The sequence below is a fragment of the Capricornis sumatraensis genome, chromosome 7, assembly GCF_032405125.1.
Source record: "Capricornis sumatraensis isolate serow.1 chromosome 7, serow.2, whole genome shotgun sequence".
NCBI lineage: Eukaryota > Metazoa > Chordata > Mammalia > Artiodactyla > Bovidae > Capricornis > Capricornis sumatraensis.
In genome coordinates this window covers 89,705,559-89,730,962 of record NC_091075.1, presented here as the reverse complement: position 1 = coordinate 89,730,962, position 25,404 = coordinate 89,705,559, and positions in this window count along the sequence as shown.

The window sequence follows — 25,404 nt, the reverse complement described above, 5'->3', positions numbered from 1 at the left end:
CAATGGAGTATTACAAAAGTCTTTTTAATGGTTCCTTTTTCACAAATCTTTCACAGCTTTCAATATTCACATTAGTTTGGCCCCTTATTTTCCCTTCCAGAAACAAGGATTTCTAGGACAAAATAATTCTTTCCACTTAAGAAAATGGATTTCCATTCCTTATACTTTCTTTTATTTTTCTTGCATACTGAATTGTTTTTCTTATCTTTAGTGGTCTAAATTACCTATTATATTTTTAACTCTTTGAAATATAATTTTTATTATATATTAGAGAAAGCTGATTTGCAATATGTTAGTATCGGTTGTAAACCAAAGAGATTAAGTTATACATATAACCATTCTTTTCAGATTCTTTTCCCATTAGTCCTCGTGCTTTACAATAGGTCCTTGTTGACTATTTTATATACAGTAGTATGTATATGTTAATCTCAACTCCTAATTTATCCCTCCCTCCCACCTTTCCCCTTTGATAACGATAAGTTTGTTTTCTAAGTCTGTGAGTCTGTTTCTGTATTATAAGTTAGTTCATCTGTATCATTTTCTAGACTCCACAAATAAGTGATATGATATTTGGCTTTCTCTGACTTCTGTATGATAATCTCTAGGTCCATCCATGTTCCTGAAAATGGCATAATGTCACTCTTTTTCATAACTGAATAATATTGCAATGTATATATGCGCCACGTCTTTATTCAATCTTCTGTCAGTGGACACTCAGGTTGCCTCCCTGTCTTGGTTGTTGTAAATAGTGCTGAAATGAACACTGAGGTGCAGTATCTTTTCAAATTATGGTTTTCTCCCAGATATATGCCAAAGGAGTGTGATTGCTGGATCATATATAGTAGTTCTCCTGTTAGTTTTTTTAAAGAACATCTATGCTGCTTTCCATAATGGTTGTATCAATTTACATTCCCACCAACAGTGTAAGACAGTTCCTTTTCTCCACGCCCTCTCTAGCATTTATTGTTTGTAGATGCTCCGATGATAACCATTCTGTCCAGATGAGGTGATACCTCATTATAATTTTGATTTGCTTTTCTCTAATAATTAGTGATGTTGAGCATCTTTTCATATGCTTTTGACCATCTGTATGTCTTCTTTGAGGAACTATCTATTTAGATATTCTGCACATTTTTTGATTTGGTTGTTTGTTTTTTTTTTACATTGAGCTATAAGAGCTGTTTGCATACTTGGGATATTAATCCCTTGTCAATCACTTTGTTTGCAAATATTTTCTTCCATATGTGGCGTTTCTTTTTATTTTGTTTCTGATTTCCTTTGCTGGGAAAAAGTTTTTAAGTTTATTAATTAGGTCCAGATTATCTTTGTTTTTATTTTCACTTCTCTAGGAGGTAGATCCAGAAAAGATATTGCTGCAATTTATATCAAAGAGTGTTCTGCCTATATTTTCCTATTAGAGTTTTACAGTATCCAGTCTTATGTTTAGGTCTTTAATCCATTTTGAGTTTATTTTTGTGTATGGTATTAGAGAACATTCTAGTTTCCTTCTTTTACACATAGCTGTCTGGTTTTCCCAGCATCACTTATTGAAGAGACTGTCTTTTCTCCATTGTATATTCTTACCTCCTTTGTCATAGGTTAATTGATCATATAAGTGTGGGAACATTTCCAGGCTCTGTTCTCTTCCAGTAATCTATGTGGCTGTTTTTATGCCAGTACCATACTATTTTACTTGCTGTAGCCTTGTGGAATAGTCTGAAGATAGAGAACCTGATTCCTCTAGCTCTGTTTTTCTTTCTCAGGATTGCTTTGCAAATCTATTTAGGGTCTTTTGTGTTTACATTAAAATTAAAAAAAAATTGTTCTAGTTCTGTGAAAATTGCCATTCATCATTTAATAGGGATGGCATTGAATCTATAGATTTCTGCGGATAGCATACTCATTGTGACAATACTGATTCTTTCAATCCAAGAACTTAGTATATCTTTCCATCTTCAATTGTGTCAATCTTCTTGTGTCATCTTCAATTGTTTTCATTAGCATTAGGTTATAGAGAACAGGTCTTTTGCCTGCTTAAATAGGTTTATTACTAGGTATTTTATATTTTTTGATGTGATGGTAAATGGGAGAATTTCCTTAATTTCTCTTTCTGACCTTCCATTATTAGTGTATAAGAATGCAAGAGATTTCTGTGTATTAATTTTGTATCCTGTAATTTAGCAAATTCATTGATCAGCTCGAATAGTCTTCTGATAGCATCTTTAGGACCTTTATATAGACTATTATGTCACCTGCAAACAGTGACAATTTTACTTTTTCTTTGCTGATTTGGATTCCTTTTATTTCTCTTTCTTATCTGATTGCCATGGCTAAGACTTCCAAAACTATGCTGAATAAAAGTGGTGAGAGTCGATATCTTTATCTTTTTCCTGACCTTAGAGGAAATGCTTTTAACTTTTCACCATTGGGAATGACATTCACTGTTGGTTTTTCATATATGACCTTTATTATGTTGAGGTAGGTTCCCTCTGTGTCTACTTTCCAGAGAGTTTTTCTACATCTATTGGGATGATCATATGATTTTTATTCTTTAATTTGTTAATATGGTACATCAAACTGATTGATTTGCAGATATTGAAAATCCTTGCATCTCTGGGGTAAATCCCACTTGGTCATGATGTATGGTCCTTTTAATATATGTATGTATGTAACGTATGTCACAATATTTAAAATTGTTTAAAATATTTAACAATTAAATTAACAATTTAGTATTATAAAATATTATAGTGTTAACCCTTAAAAATCTTAATCTCTAGTGAAAACTGACAAGCAGCAAGCAATTTTGAACTGTTTGTCATACCAGCATTTTCTGATTAGAATATTCCATAACGTCTAGAAACATGAAACTTCTAGAAAACATGTGAAAGAGCTGCACTCAATATGCCAGCAAGTTTGGAAAACTCAGCAATGGCCAGAGGACTGGAAAAGGTCAGTTTTCATTCCAATCCCAAAGAAAGGCAATGCCAAAGAACACTCAAACTGCCACACAATTGCTCTCATCTCACATGCTAGTAAAGTGATGCTTAAAATTCTCCAAACCAGGCTTCAGCAATACGTGAACCATGAACTCCCTGATGTTCAAGCTGGTTTTAGAAAAGGCAGAGGAACCAGAGATCAAATTGCCAACATCTGCTGGATCATAGAAAAAGCAAGAGAGTTCCAGATAAACATCTATTTCTGCTTTATTGACTATGCCAACGCTTTTGACTGTGTGGATCACAATAAACTGTGAAAAATTCTGAAAGAGGTGGGAATACTAGACCACCTGACCTGCCTCTTGAGAAACCTATATGCAGGTCAGGAAGCAACAGTTAGAACTGGATGTGGAACAAGAGACTGGTTCCAAATAGGAAAAGAAGTACTTCAAGGCTGTATATTGTCACCCTGTTTATTTAACTTATATGCAGAGTACATCATGAGAAACGCTGGGCTGGAGGAAGCACGAGCTAGAATCAAGATTGCCAGGAGAAATATCAATTACCTCAGATATGCAGATGACACCACCCTTATGGCAGAAAGTAAAGACGAACTAAAAGTCCTCTTGATGAAAATGAAATTGGAGAGTGAAAATGTTGGCTTAAAGATCAACATTCAGAAAACGAAGATCATGGCATCTGGTCCCATCACTTCATGGCAAATAGATGGGGAGACAGTGGAAACAGTGGCTGACTTTATTTTTCTGGGCTCCAAAATCACTGCAGATAGTGACTGCAGCCATGAAATTAAAAGACACTTACTACTTGGAAGGAAAGTTATGACCCACATATATAGCATATTAAAAAGCAGAGACATTACTTTGTCATCTAGTCATTTAGTCAAGGCTATGGTTTTTCCTGTGGTCATGTATGGATGTGAGAGTTGGACTATAAGGAAAGCTGAGTACCGAAGAATCGATGCTTTTGAACTGTGGTGTTGGCGAAGACTCTTGAAAGTCCCTTGGACTGCAAGGAGATCCAACCAGTCCATCCTAAAGGAGATCAGTCCTGGGTGTTCAATGGAAGGACTGATGCTGAAGCTGAAGCTGAAGCTCCAATACTTTGGCCACCTGATGCAAAGAGCTGACTCATTTGAAAAGACCCTGATGCTGGGAAAGATTGAGGGCAGGAGGAGAAGGGGATGACAGAGAATAAGATGGTTGGATGGCATCACTGACTCAATGGACATGGGTTTGTGTGAACTTCGGGAGTGTGATGGACAGGGAGGCCTGGCGTGCTGTAGTTCAAGGGGTCGCAAATAGTCGGACATGACTGAGCGACTGAACTGAACTAGAAACATACCATTGCCTCATGGCAAAATTTCTTTCCTTAATATAGTACAAGATGTGTGTCTAATTAATCCAGTATCTTTGGTTTCTCTCTTGGTGTGTTAGTCGCTCAGTCCTCTCTGACTCTTTGCCAGTCCATGGATTGTAGCCTGCCAAGCTCCTCTGTCCAAGGAATTCTCCAGGCAAAAATACTGAGGTGGGTGGCCATTGCCTTCTCCAGAGGATCTTCCTGACCTAGGGATTGAATGTGAAACTCCTGCCTTGCAGGCAGATACTTTACACTCTGAGTCACCTGGGAAACCCAAAGTACTTGAAATACAAAGCAATTTTTAAAATAATGTCATTTACACTTTAAAAACTTAGTAGCACTCACCTTCTCCTGGTAGATGTGTAGAGAAAGAAGAAAGCAGATATTATAAAAAGATTAATGTCAATTCACATACATTCTCTAAATTCTCTTGGGGCTACTTATGTTTATATTCCTTCTGTAACCATCTAATTTAAATTTAAAAAAAAAGACTGAAGAGATTTGGAGTCTTCAGGTAGGAGTTACCTCTGTCTTTGAGGAGAAGGAAGGTAGACTTATCCCAGGAGGTGAGAACTCTGTGATCCTTGTGGAAGAGTTTCAAGTTCCAGCCAGGAAGAAAGATTGATTGACTGGCTCAGTTATAATTGCTGGTCTCCTCCTGCGTTCCAGGCAGCACCAAGCAAATGTAGAAGAATTCTAAGGTGAAGTTATATTGTTGCAGGAAAGAGTGGGGTGCCAGAGGAGGGTCATATCCCTGGTCTAGGGAGAGTCCCTGGAATGGGACAGACTACCAAGTGGGGGTCCTTGATTTCTCTCTTGGAAGGAGACAAAAGTAGGTAATATTAGACCCATGTAGCAGTTAATGTTTCAGTATTTTATATTATTTGAAATTACCTATATATTCAATGAATTTCCATCATTTAACTTAATTCAGCAAAATTCAAGTTAACCAAAATCTGGAGAAACCATTTAGACAGGCATACCCAAAACAATGGAAAACACCCTGATGCTGGAAGGGATTGAAGGCAGGAGGAGAAGGGGATGACAGAGGATGAGATGGCTGGATGGCATCACCGACTCGATGGACATGAGTTTGAGTGAACTCCGAGAGTTGGTGATGGACAGGGAGGGCTGGCGTGCTATGATTCATGGGGTCGCAAAGAGTTGGACACGACTGAGAGACTGAACTGAACTGAACTGAACCTAAAACATAATTTTTCCTAAAGAGTTCACCTGAAAATTCATGTCATTTACCTTTATTTTATAACTTATGAAAATTATAGCAAGTTAATTCTCTTTTTCTTGCTGACAAGCTCTCCAACAGAAATATTTCTTTCTTTAATATGACTCTTCTGCACCACATGAACTTGAAATTCATTCTGACCAGTTTACTTTTTAGAAATATTTAATTTGCAAGTGCTTCATTTTAAGTCAACTAAATAAAACTCTTTTTATAAATTTAATTTTGATAACATTAACTGGAGGTAGAGACATGTCCTATATAATGTTTTAACTTGATTAATTGATCTGTTGCTGGCCTAATATCTCAGTGCAATTTTTTATAACCTTTTAAATATTTACCCTAGTTCTGTACTATAAATGTAGAGCAGATTTGTTTGGGCCCCTTTCATGTTGGCCCATCTAATCTTAGGTAGCACTGTATCAAAACCTGTTGCTTTAATCCTATTAATGTCTGTCTCACTCTTTCCATTTCTTTAATAAACATCTATAGATTTGTCTTTTGGGAATGAGTCCCTTTAAATTTCTACCATGTAGGGAAGAAGTCTTAACTTTCTCTTCAGCTTTTTTTCTTTTTAATTTCCATGTTAATCAACCTAAGTAATGTTAATTACCCTTAAACATGTATTAGCATTTGTAAGGCCCATTGAGGGGAAACAGAGACCACAAGTAAGACTTCCAAAACCATTTGTTTGTTTGTTTGCTTGCTTATTTTAAACTAAAGTGAAGTTGTTCAGTCCTGTCTCTTTTCGACCCCGTGGACTGTAGCCCACCAAGCTCCTCTGTCCATGGGATTCTCCAGGCAAGAGTACTGGACTGGGTTGCCATTTCCTTCTCCAGGGGATCTTCCCGACCCAGGGATCGAACCCAGGTCTCCTGCATTGCAGGCAGACGCTTTAACATCTGAGCCACCAGGGAAGCACATTTTAAACTAAGGGAGTTCCTAAAATTTTCCCAGGTGGCATAGTGGTAAAGAATCTGCCTGCCAATGCAGGAGATGTGGGTTCAATCCCTGGGTCGGGATTGAGGAAATGGCCCGCTCCAGTATTCTTGCCTGGAAAATGCCATGGACAGAGGAGCCTGGTGGGCTACAGTCCATGGGGTTGTGAAGAACCGGACGCAACTAAGCAACTAAGCACACACAAAGGAGTTCCTAGGTTAACCATTATGTGTATATTTTTTCCACCTTGTTCCCCGCTATAAGTACCAATAAGACAGCTGTTTATAATGAGAGCTCCCTAAAATTTTACCAATTTAAAAGTTTCTCTAACTGAAAAGATTCGTCATCTGGCCATTAATAAGATATCTAAACAGTGACTCAATAAGATGCAAGAGGTATTCTCACAAGAGAGTGAGAATACCTGCCTCCTAAACAGGATCCAGAAAGTTTATTCTGAAAAATGGTCTAAGAAAGTAAAGGCCACTGTTGCACAGGTTAACTCAATGAAGGTTAAGATGGCAAAAAGCCCCTGAGAATTGGCACAAACAAAAGACTGCTAAGACTGTCAATCTATTAGATTGACAATGAAATGTACACCATGTGTATACTTTCCAAATGGCAGAGATCAAGTTGTCAACACACACACACATTAAAAAGTTCAGGTAGAGAATTTACATCTCAAAGGCACAGGGAGAGAAATGCAAGTTCCTCCTAGAACAACTTTTGTTTAAGGTCAGAATTCTTAAAAGATGTTTTATCAAGTCAGCTTTCTCTAACTTAACTATGTGCACAATTGTTTACTGATATGGCAGGTGACTTTATCCACTATATGTACGATCTTTTACAAAAGTATGATTATTTTAAGAAATTCAAACCAGTTACAAAAGATTATAATTTACTAAAATAAAACCCCCTTACTCCCATCCCTCAGAGAAAATCATTGTTGATAAATATTTTGCTGAGTATATAATGCACAGATGTATATATTTATATCTACAAATATTAAAAGAAATCACATGTATACAGCTATATGTATAATTTTACACATAAATACACCACATTGAGTAAAATTTTATTTTGCTGACATAGATTGACCCAATTCCATACTGATTAGATTTACATAGGTCTTTTAGCCGATTTTCACCAATTCCAATACCAATACCAATAGTACTTGAAAGGTTCTACTTACATGTTTGTATATTTGTCTGATTTTTCTCTTCTCCTCATGCTGCTGCTGCTGCTAAGTCACTTCAGTCGTGCCCGACTCTGTGTGACCCCATAAACGGCAGCCCACCAGGCTCCCTTGTCCCTGGGAATCTCCAGGCAAGAACACTGGAGTGGGTTGCCATTTCCTTCTCCAGTGCATGAAAGTGAAAAATGAAAGTGAAGTCGTTCAGTCATGTCTGACTCTTAGTGACCCCATGGACTGCAGCCTACCAGACTCCTCCGTCCATGGGATTTTCCAGGCAAGAGTATTGGAGTGGGGTGCCATTGTCTTCTCTGCTTCTCCTCATACCTACAGGTAATTTTTGTAAAACCAGCAGTTTCTAACTTCAAAATATGTTTAATTTCACCATGTTCATGTTCATTCTTATCACCTGAAGTCCAAGCCACTGTCCTACAAACCTCCCAACCATTCACCCACCTTTGTTTCCTGTCCTTAGTTTCACTTGCAGCGCCAGGACCACAGAAGAGCCTGAGAGACCTCTGTCTTCTGTTCCTCAAAGTTTCTCTATCTCAGCACGATTGCCATTACAAACTGGATGATTCTTGGCTACTATTCCAAACCTTGTAAGATATTTGGCAGTATCCCTGGCTTCTATCCTCCAACACCAATACCAGGACACCCGTTGTGATACCATAACTTACTCCAGACATTACCAAATTGTCTCTGATTGAAAACCACTGCTAAGCGTACTCCTTCACATTCTGATAAAATGTCAGTTCTTTACTAACCTGCCTTGATTACATGTCCCTTCATTCTGCCTTTGTTTGTTCTGGTTTGGCACCCTGGCCTCCTTGCTCTTCTACATCAATCTCTCTTTCCCTTTGTGCTTGCTTTTCCATCTGTCTTAAATGCTGTCCCCCAAGTCAATTCTTGGTTACTTTCTCACTTCATTGGTGTCTACTAAAATGTCATTAGAAGAGAAGACTTCCCTGGTCACCCAGGATAAAGTATCCTTTCAATTTCAGTCATTCTCTCTTTATCCCCACTTTTAAAAAGGCAATTGTTCCTATCTGATATTTTTAAGTAGAAATATCTGCTTTAAATTTACCTCTTTCATGTGCATTAAAATCAAGGAAGAGGTAGACTCACAATAGAACTAGATGGGTTTCCTTTGTAGCTCAGCGGTAAAGAATCTGCCTGCAATGCACGAGATCCCAGTTCAATTCCTGGGTTGGGAAGATCCCCTGGAGTAGGGATAGGCTACCTACACTATATTCTTGGGATTCTCTGGTGGCTCACTGGTATAATAGCATTTAATATTGTTGAAAATGAATTGTCATGATGAACATAAGCTCAAGTTCAAAGGATTCAACCAAAAACTAAGATAAGAGGTGTGTGTTGGGGAAAGAGAAAGAGAGGACACACAAGAATGTGGCAAAATTGGTAAACTGAGTGTATTTACATGAAATATATGCAGCTTTTCTTCGTATCAGTCTTTCAGTTTCTCTGTAGATGTAAAAATTTAACAAAAAATTTTGGAGAGCAATAAGCTATCATTTAAATATTTATTTTTGTACATCCTCCCACCTACTGTATAGTACATCTTTTTCTTTAAAAGTTACCTCGACAGAGGATGGGATAGGGAGGAAGGTGTGGTGGGGAGGGAGGTGGGAGGGGGGTTCAGGATGGGGAACACGTGTACACCTGTGGCAGATTCATGCTGACGTATGGCAAAATCAATAGAATATTGTAAAGTAATTAGCCTCCAATTAAAATAAATTTATATTAAAAAATAAATAAACAACTTGTAAATAAAAAAATAAATAAAAGTTACCTTGACTCCTTTTCATTCTCTTCCAAAGACAGAACAATAGTCTTAACTTTTTTAGTTTGACCCAATTCATATGACAACTGAATCAGAACAATTTGTAATTCTGATTACCTATGCATGTGATTAAAAGAAGTACCTAAAGAAGCTCTATAGAGAATGTTCTTCTGAAAATTGAAGAAACAGACACGCCACTTTTGAAGAGTGCACACAAGTTTTCAGGTGTACTGGGACCTAGAGCAAAGCAGTCACTCCACTCAAACCTGGAACAGACCTACCTGCAGATCTTGGAAGATCTCCTGGGGAAGCGGAGGTCCACTGTGGCTCACAGTTGGAGCAAGAAGATTAGTAGCAGACACCCCAGGGAATATTCATCAGAATGTGGTCTTCCAGGGATTGCCATTTTGGCACCAAGACTTGGCTCCATCCTGCAGTCTTCAATGTTGAAATGCCTCAGGCTAAACAACCTACAGGGTGGGAACAAGCTATCAGCAGACAGGCAAAGTCCTCCTATAAACACACCCCTTGCCATGACCCTGCCCACCAGAGGGAAAAGATCCAGTTCTACCCACCAGTGGGCAGGCACCCATCCCTCCCACTAGGAAGCCTGCACAGTCCCCTGAACCAACCTCACTCACCAGGGATAGACACCAAAACCAAGAAGAATTACAGTCCTGCAAACTGGAGAAAGGTGATCACAGACTTAGAAAGTTAGACAACATGAGATGACAGAGAAATATTAATATATGCCAGATGACAGGACAAGGTAAAACCCCAAAAGAACAACGAAGGGAAGAGGAGATACCTGAAAAAAAAAATCAGCAAAATGATAGTAAAGGTAATCTAAGAAATGTTTAATAAAGAACTGGAATCTTTGAAGAACAAACAGATGAATTGTAGAATAACTGAAATGAAAAATACACTAGAAGGTATCAGTAGCAGAATAAATGAGGGAGAAGAATAAATAGGTGAGCCAGAAGGCAGAGTAGTAGAAAGCACTGTTGCAGAACAGAATACAGAAAGAATGAAATGATGAGAGTCTAAGAGACTTCTGGTACAACATTAAATGCACCAACATTTGCATTATAGAGATCCCAGAAGAAGGGAGAAAGAGCCTGAGAAAGAATTTCAAGAGCTAATAGACAAAAGCTTCCGTAAAATGGGAAACACTCACTGAAGTTCAGGAAGCATAGAGAGTCTCATATAGGATAAACCAAGAAGAACACACAGAGAAACATATTAAACTGGTAAAAATTAAAGAGAAAATATTGAAAGCAACAGAGGAAAAGTAACAGATAGCATGCAAGGAAATCCCCATAACGTTATCAGTGGATTTTTAAACACAAACTCTAAAGGCCTGAAGGGAGTGGCACGATATATTTAAAGTACTGAAAGGGAAAAACTGAAACCAAGAATATTCTACTCAGCAAGGCTCTTATTCATATTCAACAAAAGAAACAAAAGATTTTTATTCATATTCAACAAAAAAAATCAAAAGCTAAGAGAATTCAGCATTACCAAATCCGCTTTACAACTAATGCTAAAGGAACTTCTCTAGACATAAATAAAAAGTCCATAACTGGAAATGAGAAAATTATGAATGGGAAAGCTCACTGGTAAAGGCAAACACACAGTAAATGTAGAAAATCATCTATAAACAAGTATGATATCAAAACTAGCAATTAGAGGAGAGTACAAAAGCAGGATATTGGAAATACATTTGAAATTAAGAGACCAACAATTTAAAACAATCTTGTATAAAAGAGACTGCTATATCAAAACCTAATGGTAACTGCAAACAAAATCTACAGTAGATACACAAAAAGGAAAAAGCAATCCAACTACACTAATGGTACTCACCAAATCACACAAGAAGAGAATAAAATATGAAGGAAAGAAAAACAACCTACAAAAACAAATCAAAGACAATTAACAAGATGGCAATAAGAATATACATATCGATAATTACCTTAAATATGAATGGATTAAATCTAAAAGACATAGACTGGCTGAATGGATACAAAACAAGACCTGGATATGTTGTCTTCAAGAGACCCACTTCAGATCTAGGGACAGACTGAAAGTGAGAGGATGGGAAAAGGTATACCATGCAAATAGAAATCAAAAGAAATCTAGGGTAGCAATTCTCATAGAAGACAAAATAGACTTTAAAATAAAGACTGTTACAAGAGACAGAGACAAACACTACCTAATGATCAAGAGATCAATCCAAGAAGAATGTATCACAATTGTAAATACATATGTACCCAATAAAGGTGTACCTCAATATATAAGGCAAAAAAAGAAACCCGACAGTATCACAATAATAGTTGGGGACTTTAACACCCCACTTTCATCATTAGACAGATTTTCCAGATAGAAGATCAATAAGGAAACATGTCTTAAATGATCCATTGGATTAGATAGACAATTTATAGAACAATCCATCTGAAAAGAGCAGAATACACCTTCTTCTCAAGTATACATGGAACATTCTCCAGGAGAGGTTATGCTGGACATCAGAGCAACTCTTGGTAAAATATGAAAATTGAAATCATATCAAGCATCTTCTCTGACCACAATGCTATGAGATTAGAAATCAACTCCAAAAAAAAAATTCTGTTAAAAGTACAAATGCATGGAGGCTAAACAATATATTACTAAACAACTAATGGATCACTGATGAAATTAAAGAGGAATAAAAAAATACCTAGAGACAAATGAAAACAAAAAAGTGACAATCCAAAACCTATGGGACTCAGTAAAAGCAATGCTAAAAGGGAAGTTTAAAGCAATATCATCTTACCTCAGGAAACAAGGAGAATCTCAAAAAACTTAACATTATGCCTAAAGCCACTAGAGAAAGAAGGAAAAACAAAACCCAAAGCTAGCAGAAGGAACAAAATCATAAACAATCGAGATTGTTTATGATCAAAATCATAAACAAACAAGAGATCAAGTAAACAATAAAAGAGAGCAATGAAACTAAACCTGGTTCTTTGAATAGAAAAACAAACACACAAAAAACAGTACAACTAGAAATGAAAAAGGAGAAATATAACTGACAGCTGCTGCTGCTGCTGCTGCTAAGTCCCTTCAGTCGTGTCCGACTCTGTGCGACCCCACAGATGGCAGCCCGCCAGGCTTCCCTGTCCCTGGGATTCTCCAGGCAAGAACACTGGAGTGGGTTGCCATTTCCTTCTCCAATGCATGAAAGTGAAAAGTCAAAGTGAAGTCGCTTCAGTCGTGTCCGACTCTTAGCGACCCCATGGACTGCAGCCCACCAGGCTCCTCCATCCATGAGATTTCCCAGGCAAGAGCACTGGAGTGGGGTGCCACTGCCTTCTCTGTAACTGACAGCAGAGGAATACAAAGGATCATTAGACACAACTGCAAGCAACTATATGTCAACCTGGATGACAGCCTAGAAGAAATGGACAAATTCTTAGAAAAGTATAATCTTCCCAGACTGAACCAGAAAGAAATAGAAACTATGAACAATGTATCACAAATACTGAAATTGAAACTGTGATCGAAAAACTACCCCAAAACAAAAGTCCAGGTCCAGATGGCTTCATATAAGCATCCTATTAAATGTGGTAAAGAATCTGCCTGCCAATGCAGGATATGAGGTTTCAGTCTCTAGGTTGGGAAGATCCCCTGGAGAAGGAAATGGCAACACATTCCAGTATTCTTGCCTGGAAAATCCCATGGACTGAAGAGTTTGGTGGGCTATAGTCCATGAGTTCACAGAATCAGACTGACTTAGCAACAAAACAACAAAAAAATTAAACATGTAGAGAAGAGTTAACAAGTATCCTTTTGAAACTATCTGAAAAAAATGCAGAGAAACTCATTCTATGAGGCCATAATAGTTTGATACCAAAATCAGGCAAAGATATTGCAAAAAAAAAAGAAAATTATAAGCCAATATTACTAGTGAACCCAAATGCAGAAATTCTCAACAAAATACTAGCAAACAATCTAATAATAAATTAAAAGTATCATTTACCAGGATCAAGAAGGATTTATCCCAGGGATGCAATGATTTTTCGGCATCTGTAAATCAGTGTGATATACCACATTAACAAATTGAACCATATTATCATCTCCATAGATACAGAAAAAGCTTTTGACAATATTCAACACCCATTTATGATAACTCTCCAGGAAGTGGGCATAGAGGGAACCTACCTCGTGTTGAGTTGATTAGCAGCTGACACTTCCTCCTTCTGCAGCTACACAAAATATAGTTGTTTTTCCACTTTCTAACTCTTCATCACTGACCAACCCTTCCTGTTACTTCATCTTTCATCCGGAAAATTATGATACCATTGATGAGTTTACGCCCCAGTCCTAACTCACCAGGAAGTCATTTGGGTTGATATTGTGTATTTTGGTAACTCTGAGAGCTATCTAATTCCTTTTGTTCCTAAGATTCTCTTCTCAGCTTATTGTCTGTCAAATGTCTCTGAAAAAATCACTAGTTTAGAGATATTTAGGGGGAAATGAGAAGAAATATATAACATGAGCACCCGTTTGAATTAAGACTGATTTAAATTGGCCATAAAGAGCTCTGATTAATTAATTTAACGACTGTAGTAAATGCTGTGCCTATTTTTCTTCTTAATTCTCTAAATCATTAACTGTGTGAAAAAGGAGAGTAGCACCTTTAAAGATATCTTCTCTGTTGAAGTTGCCTTTGAGTCCTTATCACAGGGACTATTTCTCATCTATTTCTCCTTTTTCTGTTGGTAGTTCAGGAAAAAAAATGTTTGTGAGCTACAGAAATTTTTTACAAATTTTGCTTGCAGCAGCAAAATTGTTTATTTTAGCAGCAATATAGCCTGATACTACTTCAGGGGAGATTAAGCACAGTGGAAAACCTAAGTGTATTTCAGGCCCAAGCACAATCAATCCTTTTCTGAAAGCCATATAAAGCCAACATTTTTACTTGGGTAAAAAATGATGTAACATTTTCTGCTTCCAAAAAATTTCTAAACTGTTTATAGAAACTGAATTACTGTTAGTATAAAGACTTCAAGAAGAAAGTGATCAACTCACTAATAATTGTTTTCCATTGCCTTTACTGTGTGAAGGTAAACCGGTTATTTCTGCCAAAATAGCTAACTAAGCTTAAATTAGTCACAGGGAAATGAAGAATATATAGGCTATGTTTTATTTATTTTTATTTTTTTTCTTTATTTTACTTTACAATACTGTATTGGTTTTGCCATACATTGACATGAATCCACCACGGGTGCACATGTTTTAAATCAGAAGAATTGGATTCAAATGTCTGGTGAATGACATTGATTATTAAATGATCTGAATCTCAGTTTACTCATCTATAAAATGGGGGAGAGTTATTATAAGGTTAAAGACAATGTATAAGAATTAAATGTGGTAGTCTTGGTGCCGTGTAAGAATATTCAACATGATGCTTGTCTCATAGTCAACACTCACTAACAGTTCATGTGCTCACACATATTTCTTCAAAGGTTTATTAATTTTTTCTACTTTCATGCATATTATCAACTTATGATATTAGCAACTTGCTTGGATTTGGAACTTAGTAATCACTTCACAGCAGTAGTGATTTTCATGGCTCTGGCAGGACATAGTAATAGCAGTAGAAATTAGCAAATTTCCTGGCTAGCAATGTGGAGCATCTAAAACTAATATCACTAATGAGACCAGTCAACAGTGTAATTGAATTTTTCCTTTTCCCTTTTTAAAAAAAGAATACATTCCCTTAGCACATGTTTGCTTATTATTACTGATATTTTAAGAATTGTATTATCTTTGGGGAGAAGAGGTACGAGGGGATAACTATTAATGATTCTTTTTGTCTCAAAATATGCCATGTCACTGAATCAATTAAGTTTATGATATGAACTGCATCTTGCTATTCCTGACTCTTACACTTTTGACAGTACCTATAAAAATTTCAGTTTCCTCAACCTCACAGAATATGGTAAGCATCATACACCTCATTTGTGTGTGTGTGTCTATATGTTGAGGTTCATGGTAGAATGCACCAAAATGTTTCATAGTCAGAATTATGTAATCTGGATTTCCTGGAGCTTCATTTTTAAATACGTTTACATGGCTCCTATAATAAATCTCACTCTATTTACAGTGAAATTTGGTATCCAAATCAAACAATAAAATACATACTTATATTTGTTTTATATAGCCTACATAAGTGTTTTCTTTTATTATGTTACCTTTTAAAAAACTATGAATTATTTTCACTCTTTCTGCAGAAAAGAAAGAAAAAAACTATAGGATTTCTTTATATGTGAGACTGTGAGTTAACTATTGTTTTTGCCACTGTGTGCTGTTTATTGCATTCTCTCCAACTCCTCTGGAAAATGGAGGAGGAAAATATTGTTGGATTGCCTCTTTATTTCTCCCTATATGCTGCTGCTGCTGCTAAGTCGCTTCAGTCGTGTCCGACTCTGTGTGACCCCAAGACAGCAGCCCACCAGGCTCCCCCGTCCCTGGGATTCTCCAGGCAAGAACACTGGAGTGGGTTGCCATTGACTTCTCCAATGCATGAAAGTGAAAAGTGAAAGGGAAGTCGCTCAGTCGTGTTCGACTCTTCGCAACCCTGTGGACTGCAGCCTACCAGGCTCCTCCATCCATGGGATTTTCCAGGCAAGAGTGCTGGAGTGGGGTGCCATTGCCTTCTCCATTCTCCCTATATATAATAAACCAAACCATGAAAAATTTTTATAATAACAGGAAAAGAACAACAAGGCTACGAGTTATAATGAAAATATGACCAAGAATAGAATTTAATTTGATAGAAATTTTTAGTTCTATTTCACATTAATTTTGATATAAAGCAATTAGAGATTTATACTTCAAATATATATTTTAACATATATTATCTCCATTATTAAAAATTTCTTAGACTCAATGTTAAAATATTAAGTTTCTAATATAAAGCTCAAATAACTAGGTCTAATATTAATGGCAAGAGGGATAGTATCTGGAAGTATATACTGGAGCCTATTTTATTTTGGCAAAAAGATGTTGGATTTAAAGTCTTCCCCTTTCTGCTCAACTTAAGCTGTATATTGATAACTTCTCCTCATATAGGAATGCTCTAGTTTTTCCCATATCAAAAACTCTTTCCTAACACAGTATCAACTTGATACTACTCAAGTTCAGGATTTACTGCATTACTGATGAACCTATCTGCAGGGCAGCAATAGAAACAGAGACGAAGAGAACAGATCCGTGGACACAGCACGGGAAGGAAAGGGTGGGATGAATTAAGAGAGTGGCATTGAAACATATACATTACCACATGCAAAACAGGTAGCCAGTGGGGATTTGCTCTGTGACACAGGGAGTTCAACCTGGTGCTCTGTGACAACCTAGAAGGGTGGGATGGGGTGGGAGGTGGGAGGGAGGTTCACAAGGGAGGGTACATGCCTATACCTATGGCTGATTCATGTTGATGTATGGCAGAAACCAGCGCAATATTGTAAAGCAATTATCCTCCAGTTAGAAATAATTGTTTTAAAAAAGATTTATTACAAAGCTACAGTAATCAAAACAGCAGAGTTTGATGAAAGAATAGACAAATATATCAGTGAAACAGAATAGAGAACCCAGAAATAGACCCACATAAATACAGCCCACTCCTTTGATAAAGGAGGAAAGGCAAGACAATGAGGAAAGCAGTCCATTCAACAAATGCTGTTGGAACAACCGGACATCCACATGCAAAAAAAAAAAAAAGGTAAACACCGAGCTTAAAGCTGTCACAAAAAATTAATTTAAAGTGAGCAAAGACCTATATATAAACACAAAATTATAAAGCTGTTAGAAGATAACAGAAGAAAAAGTCTAGAAGAACTTAAGTATGGTGATAACTTTATAGATAAAATATCAAAGGCACAATTTGTAAAAGAGTTAATATGCTATATTTCATTAAAATTAAATACATGTCACTCTGCAAAAGACAATGTCAAGAGAATAATAAGACAAGCCATGTACTGGGGGAAAATATTTCCAAAAGACCAATCTGATAATGGCTTATCAAAAATATATAAGAATGCTTGTTGCTGCTAAGTCACTTCAGTCATGTCTGACTCTGCGCAACCTCATAGACGGCAGCCCACCAGGCTCACCCATCCCTGGGATTCTCCAGGCAAGAATACTGGAGTGGGTTGACATTTCCTTCTCCAAAACTCAACAATAAGAAAACAACTCATTTTTCTTTGAAGGCTCAAAAATCTTAAGGATAATTCAACAAAGAAGATATACAGATGAGAGATCACCATGTAAAAAGATGTTCCACATCATATATCATTAGGAATTGCAAGTTAAAACAATAATTAGATATCACTACACACCTATTAGAATGGGCAAAATTCAAAACATTGACATCAAATACTTTGAGGATGTGGCATAACAGAAGACTTATTCATTGCTCATGGTAATGACAAAATGATATAGACACTTTGCAAGCTGCCTTGATATTTTCTTACAAAACTAAATACAGTCTTACTATATGAACCAGCAATCATGCTCCTTGGATTTTATCCAATGGAATTAAAAGCTTCAGTTCAGTTCAGTCGCTCAGTCATGTCTGACTCTTTGCGACCCCATGAATTGCAGCAAGCCAGGCCTCCCTGTCCATCACCAACTCCCGCAGTTCACTCAGACTCATGTCCATTGAGCCGGTGATGCCAACCAGCCATCTCATCCTCAGTCGTCCCCCTCTCATCCTGCCCCCAATCCCTCCCAACATCAGAGTCTTTTCCAATGAGTCAATTCTTCGCATGAGGTGGCCAAAGTACTGGAGTTTCAGCTTTAGCATCATTCCTTCCAAAGTAATCCCAGGGCTGATCTCCTTAAGAATGGACTGATTGGATCTCCTTGCAGTCCAAGGGACTCTCAAGAGTCTTCTCCAACACCACAGTTCAAAAGCATCAATTCTTTGGCACTCAGCCTTCTTCACAGTCCAACTCTCACATCCATATATGACCACTGGAAAAACTATAGCCTTGACTAGACGGACCTTATTTGGCAAAGTAATGTCTCTACTTTTGAATATGCCAAAGCCTTTGACTGTGGGAAATTTTGAGAGAGATGGGAATACCAGACCACCTGACCTGCCTCTTGAGAAATCTGTATGCAGGTCAGGAAGCAACAGTTAGAACTGGACATGGAACAACAGACTGCTTCCAAATAGGAAAAGGAGTGTGTCAAGGCTGTATATTGTCACCCTGCTTATTTAACTTCTATGCAGAGTACATCATGAGAAACGCTGGACTGGAAGAAACACAAGCTGGAATCAAGATTGCCAGGAGAAATATCAATAACCTCAGATATGCAGATGATACCACCCTTATGGCAGAAAGTGAAGAGGAACTCAAAAGCCTCTTGATGAAAGTGAAAGAGGAGAGTGAAACAGTTGGCTTAAAGCTCAACATTCAGAAAACAAAGATCATGGCATCCGGTCCCATTACTTCATGGGAAATAGATGGGGAAACAGTGGAAACAGTGTCAGACTTTATTTTGGGGGGCTCCAAAATCACTGCAGATAGTGACTGCAGCCATGAAATTTAAAGACGCTTTCTCCTTGGAAGAAAAACCTGTATGGCGGTGTTTATAGCAGCTTAATTCAAATTGCCAAAACTTGGAAACAATCAATATATCCTTCAGTAGACGAATGGATAAATAAACTGTAGTACATCCAGACAATGGGATATTATTAAGCACTAAAAAGAAATGAACCATCAGGCCATGGGAGAAAGTTGTGTATGTGTGTGCTCAGTCATGTCTGACTCTTTGTGACCCCATGACATGTAATGTGCCAGGTTTCTCTCTCTATAGAATTTTCCAGGCAAGAATACAGGAGTGAGTTGCCATGCCCACCTCCAGGGGATTTTCCCAGCCCAGAAATAGAACGTGTGTCTCTTGTGTCTCCTGCATTGGCAGAAAGATTTCTTTTTAAAAACCACTGGGCCACCTGGGAAGCCTCGGAGGAAAGTTAAATGCATATAATTAAGTGAAAGAAGCCAATAGGAAAGGACTCTGTAATACCTGATTCTAACTACGTTACATTCTGGATAAGGCAAACCATGGAGACAATAAAAAGATCAGTGATTTCCAGTCATTAGTGGTGAGAGAGGAAGAATTGATTGGGAATAGAGGATTTTTTGGGGCAGTGAAATTATTCCATATGTTACTATATTGAGGGTTACATGTCATTACGCACTTGTCCAAATTCTGTGCAACACGGGACATGGTTCTTGAGAAGGTCATGAGAACCCTCCTGCTCTGTCACTACAGCCAGTGTCAGTTACCAGCCTCATTTCATTTGATGTACCAAAAGCATTCTTCTCCTTGAAAGACCTCTTCCCTTGGCACCCTTAATCCCCTTGGCTTGCCCTCCACTTCTAGGATCCCTTCTTGGATGTCTGCTACCTTGCCTGCCTCTTTCATTTACCTGTTCTCCAGACACCTCTTTTCTGCTCTCGTCAATAGACACAGCCTCCTGACTGATTTAACAATCCCTAAAGCTTCAATTTCCACCTTAATTATAATGAATCTCAAAGATATATTTTCAGAGTATATCACCATTTTCCTTAATGTATCATATTATTCTTATTTCTAGCAGCCTCATGACTCTTTGGGTGTCCTGTAGAATCCCAAATTTAGTGTGTCCAAATTTGAGCTTATCAGTTTCATCCAGGAAGAGAAACTCCTCTGTTTCCTGAATGAAGGACATTACGTCTAAACCAGCAACCTGTGTTTACCCTCTACTTCATTTTCTTACCACCAACATCCAATCTGATCCTGCGGATTCTTTCTCATAGGTATGACATGTTTGCTAGTTACTCTTTTCTCTTTACCCAAGATGTGGGGAAACCATCATCATCTTTAATCTGGAGCATGGAAATAGCCTCCTTACACTTCTGCTGCTGCCTGTAGCCAACTCTTCATGCGGCCTCAGAGTGATCACTCTAAAATTCTAAAATTTGAATCCTGTGTGAGTCATCCCATTTCACAGGGTGGGGGATGCATTTCAGTGGAAGACAGAATCTATCTATCCCTCCTATGATTGCCATGTAAAAGAATTATTCCAAGTCAACACTGAACTCAAGAGTTACACTGTGGTAATCACTTTCCCCAAAATGGATACAGTTAATTTCATTGGTGACTTTGGAAGAATTACTGCTCATTGTGACTCAGATGCTTCCTTGCTAGTCCTCTTGAGGTTTGAAAACAGCATGTCATTTCCTTATAAATAGAGAAGCTAAGAAGGCAGTTTACAAAACCTTTCCTTAAAATGACTTCTCTTTGATCGTTTTTAAAAACATGCTTTTGTTCTACTATCAGAATATTACAATAAGAAAAGTGAAATAAAAAAATTAAAGAAGGAAAAAACTCTTCAGGAGAAAGGTTGAAATCTTAGGGGCCAAATAAGACTAAAGGCAATGACGTTGTGGAATGCCAGGGTAAACCTGAGGCAAATATAACAGGGAAGAGGAAATACACTAGAAAGACGCAGATGTTAAAGAAGCTTTTAGAAAAGAAGAATATTTCTTCCTACATCTAGATCAGTAATGAGTTTGAAGACTAAATAAATCTTAACAGAAGAAGCAAAGTCTCTAAGAGCAGCAGCCTGGAACACCTCTCTCAGTGCAGTAAGAATCAAGAATGCAATGGAAAGTGCGCTCTTCAAGTTACAAGTAGAGCTCACAGTAATAGTTTTTGGAGAAACCACCCTTTAAAAACTGAGGCTGTTATAACAAGTGGTTACAAAACATCAGGCAAATTTGCGAGTGGAAGACAAAACCAGCATAACATTCTCAAAGTATTACTAGGTAAGTTTTCAAAGTAATATAATCACTGTAAGTAGAATTTATGTTTTTAGTCTGAATCTCTTCCTTGAAATCTGGATTCTTATCAAAGGAACAGCTGACATTTCCCTTTGACATCAAATAGGCACCCGAAACTTAACACACCCTAAATAGAACATCTGATCATACGTGCCATACCTATGATCTCATCCTCAGTCTTCATTGCTGTTAGTTCAGCAGCAGCAATAAATTTACAATAAATGAATTTAGACTTAGCTCTTTTATACCCCATATCCAATCTGACAGCAGGACCTATCAACTATGTCTTTAAAAATGTGTCCAGAATCTAATCACTCCTCACCTAGATGACTATAGCTCTTTTTACCTTACACCCACATAATTCATCCTCATAGAGTAGCCAGCATGTAACTTTCAAAACAGAATATCCTGTGCTCAAAACCCTCCAACTAGTACTGTAACTTTTGTACATATGTAGGAGAAAGTGTGAGTTTAGCAATATCTGCAAAAGACAAAACATCTTCGACCCAACTGTTCCACTTCTAGGTGTATAACAAACAACAACAAAAATGTGTACAAAAATGTGTAAGAATATCCATAGCATCGCTAATAGCCCTAAACAGGAAAAAGACACAAATATCCATCTATACTAGTATTAAAAAATTCTTTGGCACTCAGCTTTCTTTATAGTCCAACTCTCACATCCATACATGACCACTGGAAAAACCATAGCCTTGACTCGCCGAACCTTTGTTGACAAAGTAATGTCTCTGCTTTTTAATATGCTGTCTAAATTGGTCATAACTTTCCTTCCAAGGAGTAAGAGTCTTTTAATTTAAGTCTGCAATCACCATCTGCAGTGATTTTGGAGCCCAGAAAAATTGATACTTTTGAACTGTGATGTTGGAGAAGACTCTTGAGAGTCCCTTGGACTGCAAGGAGATCCATCCAGTCCATCCTAAAGGAGATCAGTCCTGGGTGTTCATTGGGAGAACTGATGCTGAAGCTGAAACTCCAATACTTTGGCCACCTGATGCAAAGAGCTGACTCATTAGAAAAGACCCTGATGCTGGGAAAGATTGATGGCAGGAGGAGAAGAGGACGACAGAGGGTGAGATGGTTGGATGGCATCACCGACTCAATGGACATGGGTTTGGGTGGATTCTGGGAGTTGGTGATGGACAGAGAGGCCTGGTGTGCTGCGGTTCATGGGGTTGCAAAGAGTTGGACACGACTGAGCGGCTGAACTGAACTGAGTATTAGAAAATAAAAGTAATGAAATTAAGAAGCATGTCAAATATTAAGAACTGAATTGGGCCTCCTCACAAGTAATGGGGGAATAGCAGAAGAAAACAAAAACACAAGTAAATCAGTGGGGGAAAAGGTGTGATCACAACAAAATGAAGACCTGGACTATAAAAACATCCAGAAGCAGTGTTGTGAGAAGAATATGGCAGTTATTGTCCTCATACTTCTCAATGCAGATGCAGTTGAGGATTCTTATGAGGCTTGTGAAGCTCTCTAGTTGACAGAAATACATGACTGGGGAGGAAGTCTTTTCAAGGGAGTGGTTTTCACAGGTAGGCTATCTTGCGGCAGAGGATCCCACTGTGCCCCTGGGTCAGGGGACACAAAATGATCACAGGAGACAATGTGCACTGTGACCAGTGGAGCCCATTCTCAGCATTCCAGCAGGCTGCTGTAAGCCTGAAACTCAACGGGGAAGTAGAAAAGAAGCAGGAAAATCTGGTAACTGGGGCAGCCACCACTGAAATGTCTAAACATCAAGAAAGCAGATGCTATCCTTTGACAGAAAGGAGTATGTAGAGTTTTTTTCCTTGGGAACTATTAAACTTGTGATACAAACTTAGCTTCTTGATGAGCTATGTCCCTTTGACTAAGTATACACTCACTGGGCACAGAGTCCATTTACCAAGGTGGAACAGAGATTTCCTCATTTATTCCAAAATTCCCCTCACTGGCATATATTCAAAATCATCAGCTAAAAATGCAACATAGTTGTTGTCATGATGCCAAGGAACAGAGGATGAAGTTAGATGGAAGAGTAAATACTCTTAAGGCATAATCAGTAAGCCATAACATATTGTTTTAACCAGAAATAGTGGAAGGAATGAAAACATTGTCGTGGCTCAGAGTCTCATTATACATCATTACTTATCTGCCATACAGAAAGGAATAGCTGTATTTTGTAAGCTAAATAACTCCGAACTGTGATTGTAATAAATCCACAGTCTGTTGTCAGAGTGATATCACACGATTGCCAAGTGCTATTTGCTTTTGCCTTTGACTTTTAAACATGTGGTTTTACCATATTCAGAACAGATTACTACCTTAATGAACATGTTAACTTTAGCTGACAATTTGAAAGTCTAAGAATCCTCCTGCAATGCAGAAGACCTGGGTTAGATCCTTGGGAGGGAAAGATCTCCTGGAGAAGGAAATGGCAACCTACTCTAGTATTCTTGCCTGGGAAATCCCATGGACAGAGGAGCCTGGTGGGCTACAGTCCATGGAGTCACAAAGAATCAGACACAGCTGAGTGACTAACACTTTGACTTTGAAAATTATGTAACAATAAAATAAAATCCAACTGCTCTCTAATCAATCTGAAAATAAATAAAACTTTATATTATGGACTTCAGTTATTAAGAGATTATGAATTTTCATATTCTTATTTAAGCACTAATTTGAATATAGTGATAGTATGTTACATAGATACCTAATTTAGGTTACACTGAACCTCAGATATGCAGATGACACTGCCATTATGGCAGAAAGTGAAGAGTAACTAAAAAGCCTCTTGATGAAAGTGAAAGAGGAGAATGAAAAAGTTGGCTTAAAGCTCAACATTCAGAAAACAAAGATCATGGCATCTGGTCTCATCACTTCATGGCAAATAGATGGGGAAACAGTGGAAACCATGGCTGACTTTATTTTTTTGGGCTCCAAAATCACTGCAGATGGTGATTGCAGCCATGAAATTAAAAGACGCTTACTCCTTGCAAGGAAAGTTATGACCAACCTAGAGAGCATATTGAAAAGCAGAGAAATTACTTTCCCAAAAAAGGTCCATCTAGTCAAGGCTATGATTTTTCCAGTGGTCATGTATGGATGCGAGAGTTGGACTGTGAAGAAAGCTGAGTGCCAAAGAATTGATGCTTTTGAACTGTGGTGTTGGAGAAGACTCTTGAGAGTCCCTTGGACTGCAAGGAGATCCAATCAGTCCATTCCAAAAATCAGCCCTGGGTGTTCTTTGGAAGGAATGATGCTAAAGCTGAAACTCCAGTACTTTGGCCACCCCATGCAAAGAGTTGACTGATTGGAAAAGACTCTGATGATGGGAAGGATTGGGAGCAGGAGAAGAAGGGGACGAGAGAGGATGAAATGGCTGGATGGCATCACCAACTCGATGGACATGAGTCTGAGTGAACTCCGGGAGATGGTGAAGGGCAGGGAGGCCTGGTGTGCTGCGATACATGGAGTAGCAAAGAGTCAGACATGACTGAGCAACTGAACTGAACTGATATGTTTATATCCATTATTATTGATAAAAATTAATATCTTCATGATATTCTCATAGTATATGGTTTTATGACCACTATTTGAAAGCTTATAGGAATGAGATGCTTGCTAGTTTTTCCACTCAAGTCATTGCATTCTCTGACAGTTCTTATAATGAAAAAAATTCCTTAAGTAGAACCTGTTTCTGGTAAACATCCACTTAGTGGCCTGACACCTGTTATCTATGAAACAGATGTGTTAAATCTCCTTTGTCTATCACGAAAAGGCTGCCTTTTAATAAAGGCAAATAATCTAATCCTAACATTCCAAGATATCATTTGGTTTCCCAGAGTCCCTCTTAAATTGGAAGCATCAGTTCAGTTCAGTTCAGTTCAGTCACTCAGTCGTGTCCGACTCTTTGCGACCCTATGAATTGCAGCATGCCAGGCCTCCCTGTCCATCACCAACTCCCGAAGTTCACTCAGACTCATGTCCATCGAGTCAGTGATGCCATCCGGCCATCTCATCCTCTGTCGTCCCCT